Genomic DNA, 12,732 nt, shown 5'->3' with positions numbered 1-12,732 from the left:
CTAGGTATTTTATTCTTTTTGTTGCAGTGGTAAATGGAAGTGTTTCCTTAATTTCTCTTTCAGATTTCTCATCATTAGTGTATAAGAATGCAGGAAATTTCTGTGCATTAATTTTGTATCCTGCTACTTTACCATATTCATCCATTAGCCCTAGTAGTTTACTGGTAGCATTTTTAGGATTCTCTGTGTATAGTATCATGTCATCTGCAAACAGTGACAGCTTAACTTCTTCTTTTCCGATTTGGATTCCTTTTATTTCTTTTTCTTCTCTGATTGCTGTGGCTCAGACTTCTAAAACTATATTGAATAATAGTGGTGAGAGTGGACAACCTTGTCTTGTTCCTGATATTAGAGGAAATGGTTTCAGTTTTTCACCATTGAGAATGATGTTGGGTGTTGGTTTGTCATATACGGCCTTTATTATGTTGAGGTAAGTTCTCTCTGTGTCTACTTTCTGGAGGGTTTTTATCATAAATGGGTGTTAAATTTTGTCAGAAGTTTTTCTGCATCTATTGAGATGATCATATGGCTTTTCTCCTTCAATTTGTTAATATGGTGTATCACATTGATTGATTTGCGTATAGTGAAGAATCCTTGGATTCCTGGGATAAACCCCACTTGGTCATGGTGTATGATCCTTTTAATGTGCTGTTGGATTCTGTTTGCTGGTATTTTGTTGAGGATTTTTGCATCTATGTTCATCAGTGATGCTGGCCTGTAATTTTCTTTCTTTGTGACATCTTTGTCTGGTTTTGGTATCAGGGTGATGGTGGCCTCGTAGAATGAGTTTGGGAGTGTTCCTCCCTCTGCTATATTTTGGAAGAGTTTGAGAAGGATAGGTGTTAACTCTTCTCTAAATGTTTGATAGAATTCGCCTGTGAAGCCATCTGGTCCTGGGCTTTTGTTTGTTGTAAGATTTTTAATCACAGTCTCAATTTTAGTGCTTGTGATTGGTCTGTTTATATTTTCTTTATCTTCCTGGTTCAGTCTCAGAAGGTTGTGCTTTTCTAAGAATTTGTCTATTTCCTCCAGGTTGTCCATTTTTTTTTCAATTTTTTGCTTTATAACAAATTTAATCAGTTATACATATACATATGTTTCCATATCCCCTCCCTTTTGCGTCTCCCTCCCACCCTCCCTATCCCACCCCTCCAGGCGGTCACAAAGCACCGAGCTGATCTCCCTGTGCTATGCAGCTGCTTCCCACTAGCTATCTACCTTACGTTTGGTAGTGTATATATGTCCATGCCGCTCTTTCACTTATTGGCATACAGTTGCTTGTAGTAATCTCTCATGAGACTTTGTATTTCTGCCGTGTCAGTTGTTACTTCTCCTTTTTCATTTCTAATTCTATTGATTTGAGTCTTCTTCCTTTTTTTCTTGATGAGTCTGGCTAATGATTTATCAGTTTTGTTTGTCTTCTCAAAGAACCAGCTTTTAGTTTTATTGATCTTTGCTCTAGTTTCCTTCCTTTCTTTTTCATTTATTTCTGATCTGATCTTTATGATTTCTTTCCTTCTGCTAACTTTGAGGGTTTTTTGTTGTTGTTGTTGTTCTTCTTCTTTCTCTAATTGCTTTAGGTGTAAGGTTAGGTTGTCTATTTGAGATGTTTCTTGTTTCTTGAGGTAGGATTGTATTGCTATTAATTTCCCTCTTAGAACTGCTCTTGCTTATCCCATAGGTTTTGGATTGTCATGTTTTTATTGTCATTTGTTTCTAGGTATTTTTGGATTTCCTCTTTGGTTTCTTCAGTGATCTCTTGGCTATTAAGTAGTGTATTGTTTAGCCTCCATGAGTTTGTATTTTTTACAGATTTTTTCTTGCACTTGATATCTAGTCTCATAGTGTTGTGGTTGGAAAAGATACTTGATACGAATTCAGTTTTCTTAAATTTACCAAGGCTTGATTTGTGACCCAGGATATGATCTCTCCTGGAGAATGTTCCATGAGCACTTGAGAAGAATGTGTATTCTGTTGTTTTCAGATGGAATGTCCTATAAATATGAATTAAGTCCCTCTTGTTTAATGCATCATTTAAAGCTTGTGTTTCCTTCTTTATTTTTATTTTGGATGATCTGTCCATTGGTGACAGTGGGGTGTTAAAGTCCCCTACTATGTTTGTGTTACTGTCGATTTCCCCCTTTATGGCTGTTAGCATTTGCCTTATGTATTGAGGTGCTCCTATGCTGGGTGTGTAAATATTTGCAATTGTTATGTCTTCTTCTTGGATTGATCCCTTGATCATTATGTAGTGTCCTTCTTTGTCTCTTGTAATAGTCTTTGTTTTTACGTCTATTTTGTCTGATATGAGAATTGCTATTCCAGCTTTCTTTTGATTTCCATTTCTATGGAATATCTTTTTCCATCTCCTCACTTTCAGTCTGTACGTGTCCCTAGGTCTGACGTGGATCTCTTGTAGACAGCGTATATATGGGTCTTATTTTTGTATCCATTCAGTCAGTCTATGTGTTTTGGTGGGAGCATTTAATCCATTTACGTTTAAGGTAATTATCGGTACATATGTTCCTATTACCATTTTCTTAATTGTTTTGGGTTTGTTACTGTAGGTCTTTTCCTTCTCTTGTGTTTCCTGCCTAGAGAAGTTCCTTTAGCATTTGTTGCAAAGTTGGTTTGGTGGTGCTGAATTCTCTTAGCTTTTGCTTGTCTGTTAAGGTTTTAATTTCTCTGTGAAATCTGAATGAGATACTTGCTGGATAGAGTAATCTTGGTTGTAGGTTTTTCCCTTTCATCACTTTAAATATATTTGCCAGTCCCTTCTGGCTTGCAGAGTTTCTGCTGAAAGATCAGCTGTTAACCTTATGGGGATTCCCTTGTATGTTGTTTGTTGTTTTTCCCTTGCTGCTTTTAATATTTTTTTCTTTGTATTTAATTTTTGGTAGTTTGATCAATATGTGTCTTGGCGTGTTTCTCCTTGCCTTTATCCTGTATGGGACTCTGTGTGCTTCCTGGACTTGATTGACTATTTCCTTTCCCGTATTAGGAAAGTTTTCAACTATAATCTCTTCAAATATTTTCTCAGCCCCTTTCTTTTTCTCTTCTTCTTCTCCGACCCCTATAATTCGAATGTTGGTGTGTTTAATGTTGTCCCAATGGTCTCTGAGATGGTCCTCAATTCTTTTCATTCTTTTTTCTTTATTCTGCTCTGCAGTAGTTATTTCCACTATTTTATCTTCCAGGTGACTTATCCATTCTTCTCCTCTCAGCTATTCTGCTATTGATTCCTTCTAGAGAATTTTAAATTTCATTTATTGTGTTCTTCATCATTGTTTGTTTGCTCTTTAGTTCTTCTAGGTCCTTGTTAAACATTTCTTCTATTTTCTCCATTCTATTTCCAAATTTTGGATCATCTTTACTGTCATTCCTCTGAATTCTTTTTCAGGTAGACTGCCTAATTCCTCTTCATTTGTTTGGTCTTGTGGGTTTTTACCTTGCTCCTTCATCTGCTGTGTTTTTCTCTGTCTTCTCATTTTGCTTATCTTACTGTGTTTGGGGTCTCCTTTTTGCACGCTGCAGGTTCGTAATTCCCTTTGTTTTTGGTGTCTGCCCCCAGTGGCTAAGGTTGGTTCAGTGGGTTGTGTAGGCTTCCTGGTGGAGGGGACTGGTGCCTGTGTTCTGGTGGATGAGGCTGGATCTTGTCTTTCTGGTGGGCAGGACCACATCCGGTGGTGTGTTTTGGGGTGTCTGTGACCTTATTGTGATTTTAGGCAGCCTCTGTGCTAATGGGTGGGGTTGTGTTCCTGTCTTGCTAGTTGTTTGGCATAGGGTGTGCAGCACTGTAGCTTGCTGGTCATTGAGTGGAGCTGGGTCTTAGCGTTGGGATCGAGATCTCTGGGAGAGCTTTCGCCGTTTGATATTATGTGGAGCTGGGAGGTGTCTGGTGGACCAGTGTGGTAAACTCGGCTCTCCTACCTCAGAAGCACAGGCCTGACACCCGGCCGGAACACCAATACCCTGTCAGCCACATGGCTTTCTCTTGTGTGTCATAGTCCAGAGGAAGACAGTGTGACAGTAGATGTCATTATGGTGTTCCAATTCCCCTCTTCTGGGTCAAGGGCAGTGAGAAAGGGGAAATCTGTAGCATCCATAGTGCTGCTTGCAAAGCCCACTTGGGTCCCTGGGAAAAATACAATGGAATCTAGGTGATAAGGTCTACCTTCTTTTGTGCTTAGTCTAGTTTCACTTGTCTTTAGAAGCCACGTGCAGAAGTCTTGCCCCTAACATGTTGTATTAGCACTCCCAGCATAGAAACGCTGTGCTGGATACTTTGGTGGGTGTATGCCTATGCTACAATGCTTATGAAATTAACTACCTATATCTCTGTATTTTCACATGTACATAATGACATTGAAAAAGAACGTAAAGTATATACACTTCTGAAAGCCAACAGTGCTTATCTTACCAAGTTCTAGAAGAGATGAATTTTATACCATTCCTTTTGTTTACTGCTTTTTCTAATTTTTCTAGATTAAGTATTACCTGTGAACTCAACTAATAGTAAAGGGGAAATCATTTAGGTTTTTTCTCTAACCCCTTTCCATATGAAGAGATGAATTTCTGAGGTTGTGTGTGTGTGTGTGTGTGTGTGTGTGTTTAATCAATTTTTATCAGTTGGTTCAAGCCAATGCATCAAGGAAGTTTGCTGAATAATGGAGTTCTTTAGTAAATGGAGCACCTACTCTCAAATGTTTCTTTCATTAAAATCTGGACACTTAACTATTGGGTTTGCTTAAAGGGAGGCATACCTGTGTTGAACAGGAAGCTTGCATTAACATGGAGTGTTAAACCATGGGGAGAAACACTGGGAATGGTCAGATTTAGTCCTAACATTTACAGATTCGTGGGCGAGAGTACAAATGGAAGCCCATATACCATGTGTCTAAATACTTACGAATCAAACTAAAAATGCTAAATAAAATGTTTCATCTTCTTGTTATGAAAAATATACTTTCATTAATGACTTGAAATTCCAGATTTCAATTTAGAATTTTTCACCTCCTTGGGGTTTTAAGCTGGAACATGGCAGCATGGGCATAGCCTGCCCTGGGAACAGCGCCCATGCCCCTTCTTTCCGTACCCCCTGGCTCTGTCTTGTTCTATTAGGAGCCTCTTGCACCTATGTCTGGATACACCTGCATGCCCACACTGCATATCCATCTTCAGCTCATCATAAACAACCATATCTCAGGTTAAGGTTGGACAGTGGTTTACTTTTGTAGAATGGATCAGGGATGTGCAGTCCATAGAAGTGTGCTCTGGGACACCTGGGCAGAGAGTTTCAGAGTTCTGGGTGCCCACAATGCATCTTAGAAGGTAGAAGGTGTAGTCTGGCATGTTCCTAGGCTTTGTAGTCTGGCATGTTCCTAGGCTTTGTGAGGGGGTGGGCACAGCCTAAAGAAGGCTGAAGCTGGCTCAGGGAAGGGGTCTCCTCCACCTCAGGCCTAGGAGTGATGCTGCCAGTGATAAAGACATGCACTGGAAAACTTGTGCTTCATGGCTCCCAGTCTAAGGACAAACCCATGCTTCCTGAATCACAGGCACAAAGATCACCTTCGATTTGGAGCAGTGTTAATAACCCAGTGGTCTCAAATTTCAACATGTGTAAGAACGTCTTGGGAATGGATTAAAATGAACACTTGGTCTATGCTTTGATGAACTGCTGATGCCCCACGAATAATTATGACAGCCATGCTCAGGCCACTACCAAATACCCAACTTTGAAGAGAACATGCATGGAACGTACTTAGCACAATGGTAAGCTCTTAATAATTAGTAGCTGCCATTATTGTTATTCTTACCGTGATTATGAATTGATTCCCATGTCTTACCATCCAAGAAAGGCCAGCTAGGTTGTGTAATTTTCTCTTGTTGAGTGAGTACTGAGAAGGAGTTTGTGTGTTTCACATTTGTCACTGTCATACTTGTGCTTATCTGTCATCAGCAGGTAAACTCTTCCCAGCCTATAAACATGTTATTCATCTGCTTGCCCTAACTTCATGAGCAAGCTCTCTTAGCCTTTCTATTTTAGTGGTACAATTTGACTTGGGTTTCTCATACAGAGTGAACAAAAATTAGTGGCACTTTCTTATTTAGATGCCTGTGCTTGGGGCAGAATGAGGGGGGATGTGTTAGTTTCTTACCTTGAAGTTTAGTTATTCTTGCCTTGCTTTTGCTAGAAAGGAAAAAAAAAAGTGGAAGGGAAGTTCTTTCCTCAGGAGTTATTAAAGAGAAAGGAAACGTTTTTCCCTCAAGAAACAGACTCACCTTTTAATGTTCCATATCTTTAAGGGGGGCTGGGGTGGGTGGAGGAGGATAGGATGATGGAGATAACCAGAGCTCTCTGTATACCATTGGATTTGTCATTCCAAAGTAGCTGATGGCTCATGAGGCCTAAGGGAGGTGCAGAAATGGACTTTCGTTGTTCCTATTCTACTTGGAAATAGGAATTTTCAAGAAGGAAACTTCTCAGAGACTTCCCCTTCAGGGTTCTTACCTTTGCCTGGGGCTGACTCTGCCCTGTGTAGTGTCCAAGCGACACAAAGGAGAGGGTTTCTGGATTTACATGTTCGTTGAGGAGCCCAAGATAGGCGGCTCATTCTTCTTCTGACTGTCTAGGCCTGGGGTATTTTGTTGTCTTCTACTTCCCCACTTGTGTCAAATGTTATATTTGGTTTGCCTAGATGGTATGAATCTGGAGGAGTAAGAAAAAAATGGAAAATAATAGGGCTGAGCCCAAAGTGGAAAATATCCAGTGGTTATTGAGGAAACAAGATCATACACATGGGGATAGAGAGAGCAACCACCAGGGCCACGTTGGAGGGATAAAGAAGAATTGCCAACCTCCGAGACCCCCTGCCCTGTTGTTTGGTCTCTGGTGAAGAGTGAGAAGTCATACGATGAGTACTGAGGAGAGTTGGCCTATGGTCCTAAATATACCACTTCTGCTCTAGGTCTCAGTTTCCTCTTTGTTCCTCCTTGCAGCTCTAAGAATGTTATTCTTTTTTTCTTTTTAAATTAATTTAATTTATTTATTTTTGGCTGCATTGTGTCTTTGTTGCTGCATGCGGGCTTTCTCTAGTTGCGGTGAGTGGGGGCTACTCTTCATTGTGGGGCACAGGCTTCTCATTGCGGTGGCTTCTCATTACGGAGCATGGGCTCTAGAAGCATGGGCTTCAGTAGTTGTGGCATGCGGGCTCAGTAGTTGTGGCTCACGGGCTCTAGTGCACAGGCTCAGTAGTTGTGGCACACGGGCTTAGTTGATCCGCGGCATGTGGGATCTTCCCGTACCAGGGCTCGAACCCGTGTCCCCTGCATTGGCAGGCAGATTCTTAACCACTGCGCCACCAGGGAAGTCCCAAGACTGTTATTCTTATAAATATATTTTATATAAAACTCATGGTAGCCAGGAAGATGTTTTATGTAGCAGATATACAAAAGTTTGACAAAGGAATTACAGCATACTGCCACAAAAAGTCATCAAATCACAAGGGAAGGTAGCAAGAGAGGAAGCAAGGGACAAAGGAACTACTTCTGAATAGTCAGAAAACAATGAACAAAATGACAATTACTCATCTATCAGTAACTACTTTAAATGTAAACGGATTAACTTGTCCAATCAGAAGCCTTAGAATGGCTAAATGGATAGAAAAAGAAGATCCAGTGATATGCTGCTCACAAGAGACTTGCTTTAGCCTTAGGTATAATGGACTGAGAGTAAAGGGACGGAAAAGTGATTTGAAGGAAATGGTAACCAGAAGAAAGCAGGGTTAGTTATACATATATCAGACAAAATAGACTTTAAGCTAGAAATGGTCAAAAGAGGCAAAAAAGGTAATTATATAATAAAGGGGTTAATTCGTCAGGAAGATATAACAATTGTAAATACTTATGCAGCCAACATTGGAGCACCTAAATATGTAAAGCAAACACTAACAGAACTAAAAGGAGAAATAAACAGCAATAAAATAATAGTTGTGGACTTTAATACCCCCCTTTTAAGAGTAGATAGATAATCCAGATAGAGAACCAATAAGGGAAAAGCAGATTTGAACAGTACTATAAATCAAATGACTTAATAGGCATGCACAGATCATTCCATCCAACTTGAGCAGAATACACATTCTTAACTGCACATGGAGCATTTTCTAGGATAGGTGATGTGTTAGATCATAAAGCAAGTCTCAACAAATTCAGAAAGGTAGAAATTATATGAAGTGTGTATTCTGACCACAGTAGTATGAAACTTGAAATCAGTAGCAGGGGGAAAGCTGGAAAATTCACAAATATATGGGACTTAACAGACTTCTGAATAACCAGTGGATCAAAAAAGAAATCAAAAGGAGAATACAGAGTATCTTGAGACAAATGAAAATGGGAATACAACATACCAAAATTTATGGGATGCATCAAAAACAGTTCTAAGAGGGAATTTTATAGCAGTAAATTTATACATCAAGAAAAAAGAAAGAACTCAGACAACCTAACTTTACACCTCATGGACCAAATAAAGAACAAGCTAAGCTCAACGTTAGCAGAGGGAAGGAAATAATAGATGAAAGCAGAAATAGATGAAATAGAGAATAGGAAAACAGTAGAAAAGATTAATGAGACTAAGAGTTCTTTCAAAAGATTAAACAAAAGACAATCCTTTAACCAAGAAAAAAAGAGGACCCAAATCAATGACATTATAATTGAAAAAGGAGAGTTACAATAGATGCCACAGAAATATGAAGGATCATAAGAGACTACTGTGAATATTTATACACCAACAGATTGCATGACCTAGAAGAAATGGATAAATTCCTAGAAACATAGAACCTACCAAGACTGAATCATGAAAAACAGAAAATTTGAACAGACCAAAACCAAGTAAGGAGATTGAATCAGTAATCAAAAAGCTCTCAACAAAAAGAAGCCCATGACTAGATAGTATCTTGGTGAGTTATACCAAACCTTTAAAGAATTAATGCTAATCCTCCTCAAACTTTACCCAAAAATTGAAAAGAAAGGAACACTCCCAAACTCAATTTGCAAGGCCAGCATTACCCTGATAATGAAGTCAAATAAGAACCCAACAAGAAAAGAATACTACAGGCCAATATCTCTGATTAATATCGATGCAAAAATTGTCAACAAAATACTAGCAAACCAAATTCAACAACACATTAAAAGGATCATACATCATGGTCAAGTGGAATTCATCCCTCCTGGAATGCAAGTTTAGTTCAGTATATGCATTTCAATATACACAATGTCATATGCCACATTAATAGAATGAAAGATAAAATTATTATCATTTCAATCAATGCAGGAAGTGCATTTGACAAAATTCAACATCCATTCATGATAAAAACTCTGAGCAAATTGGGTGTAGAAGGAATGTACCTCAACATAATAAAGGCTGATATGACAAGCCCACAGCTAACACCATACTCAGTGGTGAAAGGTTGAATGTTTTTCCTCTAAGACCAGTAACAAGACAGGGGTGCCTACTTTCACCAGTCCTATTCAAATAGTAATGGAAGTCCCAGCCAGAGTAATCAGGTAAGAAAAAGAAATAAAAGGCATGTAAATCAGAAAAGGAGAAACAAAATTTTCTGTTTACAGATGACATCATCATATATAGAAAATCCTAAAGATTCCACCAAAAAGCTATTAGAACTATTAGAATCCAGTGAAGTCACAGAATATGCAATCAACCTACAAGATCAATTGTATTTCTGTACACTAAGAACAAACTATTTGAAAAAGAATGAAAGACAATAAACCTATTTATAATAGCATCAAAAACAGTAAAACACTTAGGAACAAACTTAACCAAGGAGGTAAAGGATCTGTACACTGACAACTATAAGACATTGATGAAAGAAATTGAAGAATAAATAACTGAAAATATATCATGGGTTCACAGATTGGAAGAATTAATATTATTAAAATATCCATACTACTCATAGACTCAGTACAATCCCTATCAAGGTTCCAATAGTATTTTTAAACAAAGTAGAATAAACAATCCTAGAATTTGTATGGAACCTCAGAAGACTTTGAATAGCCAAAGCAATCCTGAGAAAGACCAACAAAGCTAGCAGCATTATACTTTCTGATAAAGTAGTGGTAATCAGAACCCTATGGTATTGGCGTAAAAACACACACACAGACCAAGGGAGCAGAATCACAAGCCCAGAAAAAAACCCATGCATATATAGTCAACGAATATTTGACAAGGGGTTCAAAATACTTAATGGGGAAAAGATAGTCTCTTCAATAAATGGTGTTGGAAAGACTGGATATTCCCATACAAGAAAATGAAACTGGACCCTTATTTTACACAACTCACAAAAAAAAGTAACTCAAAATTGATTAAAGACATAAACATAAAACCTGAAGCCACAAAACTCCTAGAAGGAAACATAAGGAAAAATTTCCTTGTTGTTGATCTTGGCAGTGATTTCATGAATATGACACCAAAAGCACAGACAACAAAAGCAAAAATCAGTAAATGGGACAATATCAAACTAAAAAGCTTTTTTCTTCTTTTGAACAACAAAAGAAATCAACAAAATGAAAAGGCAACCTATGGAATGGGAGAAAATATTTGCAAACCACATATCTGATAAGGGGTTAATATCCAAAATATATGAGGAACTCCTAGAACTCAATAGCAAAAAAGCAAATAATGCAATTGAAAAATGGGCAAAGGACCTGAATAGACATTTTTCCAAAGAAGATATTCGAATGGCCAACAGGTACCATACCCTGGGGGTGTGGACAAGGGAACTCGCCAATACCTCATACCTCCATTGAGTGCCTTTCTACTGCAAGTCACCGACAGTGACAGGCTGCCCCAGACCTGCTGAGCCCACACACTTCCAGCAGCCAGGTAAAGTCCCAGAGAAGGCTGAGCTGTGCATGGCTACTCTCCCCCAGCCTCCCCTCCAAGAAGTCCCTCCTCCCTGAGACGGAACAAGCTGGGGGCAGTGACAGTACGGCAGTGTCCTCCTAATAGAAGTCCTGCAGGGAACTGGGAGGAGAGGTGAGGAAGCGTTGCCCCGTTCCATTACCGCACACGAGGGGAACGGAGCTGAGCTGAGGAGACAGGACACCCTGAACTTCCACCAGGGTAGCAGTAATCACTTTTCACCCTTCTTTGACACTGGCATTGAGCCAGCCACAGCAAAGCCCCTGACCTACTCTCTCGCAAGCAATCCCCAGGAGGCATACAGTGTCATCCCGGCCAAAGCTGAAGGAAGGGAGGCTCTCAGAAGCTGCAGCATCAGTTCAGGTGGAACTGGAGCTTGAACCCAGGTCCCCCCCTCCCCCAAAGCTGTAATTCTGTCATTCTCCAGTCCGGCTTCTGGGGTTTTCCAGAAGAAACCTTTCCATCAGGCACCGATTTCATTCGGAAGATCCTGAGTCTGCTTGCAACCAGGTTGATCAGCCTGACAAGAAGGCAAACACCCAGCTGCCTTGAATCCTGAAACATGAACCTTCTGTTGCGAGGGCCTGTCTCTCACTGCCTGGGGAGCTATAAAATATTAAAGATAAAGGACTCCCTTTGCCATGAAGGTTGGGGACTTTCCTACTTCCTGTTTCCTTTTCCTATAAAGACCAGGAAACTTCGGAGAGGTGCTCAACATCAGTAATTGTCAGGGAACTGCAAATCAAAACTACACAAATGGCTGTTACCAAAATGATGAGATAAGTGCTAGTGAGGTGGGAATGTAAATTGGTTCAGCCACTATGGAAGACAGTATGGAGGTTCCTCAGAAAATTAAAATTGAACTAACATATGACCCAGCAACTGCACCTCTGCATATATACCTAAAGGAAATGAAATCATTACCTTGAAGAGATATTGGCACCCTTGTGTTCAATGTGGCGTTATCTACAATTGCCAAGATGTGGAAACCTAGGTGTCCATTGATGGATGAATGGATAAAGGAAATGTAAGAATATATGTATATATATGTAAATGTATATACATATATATTTATATATGTGTAATGTAAACATATATGTATATAAATATTCAGCCATAAAAATAAGGAAATCCTGTCATTTATGACAACAAGGATGAACCTTGCGGGCATTATGCTAAGTGAAATAAATCAGACAGAGACAAATACTGTATGATCTCACTTGTATATAGAATCTAAAAAAGCTGGAGCCATAGAAACAGTATACATTGGTTGTTGGTGGGAGTGGGGTGGTGGGGGAGATAGGTGAAGGTGGTTAAAAGGTATAAACTTACAATTATAAGCTGAATAAGTTCTGGGGGTGTAATGTACAGCATGGTGACTATAGTTAACAATACTATATTGTATATTTGAAAGTTGGTAAGAAAGTAGATCTTAAAAGTTCTCAACACACGCACACACACACAAACTGGATGATGTGAGGTGATCAATGTGTTGACTAACCTTACTGTGTTAATTTCACAATACATGTATCAAATCATGTTGTACACATTAAACTTATAAAATATTATATGTCAATTGTATCTCCATGAAGCTGGGGGAAAAGAATTTATTCATAAAGTGTTAATTATACCAATATTCAGGGAATTACTTGGGGTCCTGAAAGTACATAAACAAGTTACTGTCAAGTCACGTGTTCATTTACTCAGTGAATGTTTGTTGAGTACCTGCTCTTTGCTAGGCACAGTGCTTATAGTTGGGGACACTTAGGTGATTAGGAGAGACATAGATTTTTGCT

At 39.2% G+C, this 12,732-nt stretch overlaps 1 protein-coding gene across 1 annotated transcript in view; it reads left to right on the top strand.

Moving 5' to 3' along the window:
- Positions 1–12,732, top strand: part of LRMDA (leucine rich melanocyte differentiation associated) — a 1,114,634-nt gene that overhangs the window by 311,416 nt on the left and 790,486 nt on the right. The gene's annotated exons all lie outside the window — the stretch shown is intronic.

The sequence above is a fragment of the Mesoplodon bidens genome, assembly GCF_964165515.1.
Source record: "Mesoplodon bidens genome assembly, chromosome: 1".
Taxonomy (NCBI): Eukaryota; Metazoa; Chordata; class Mammalia; order Artiodactyla; family Ziphiidae; genus Mesoplodon; species Mesoplodon bidens.
Note: the sequence above shows the minus strand (reverse complement) of the source record. Positions and strands in the feature narration are given on the sequence as shown.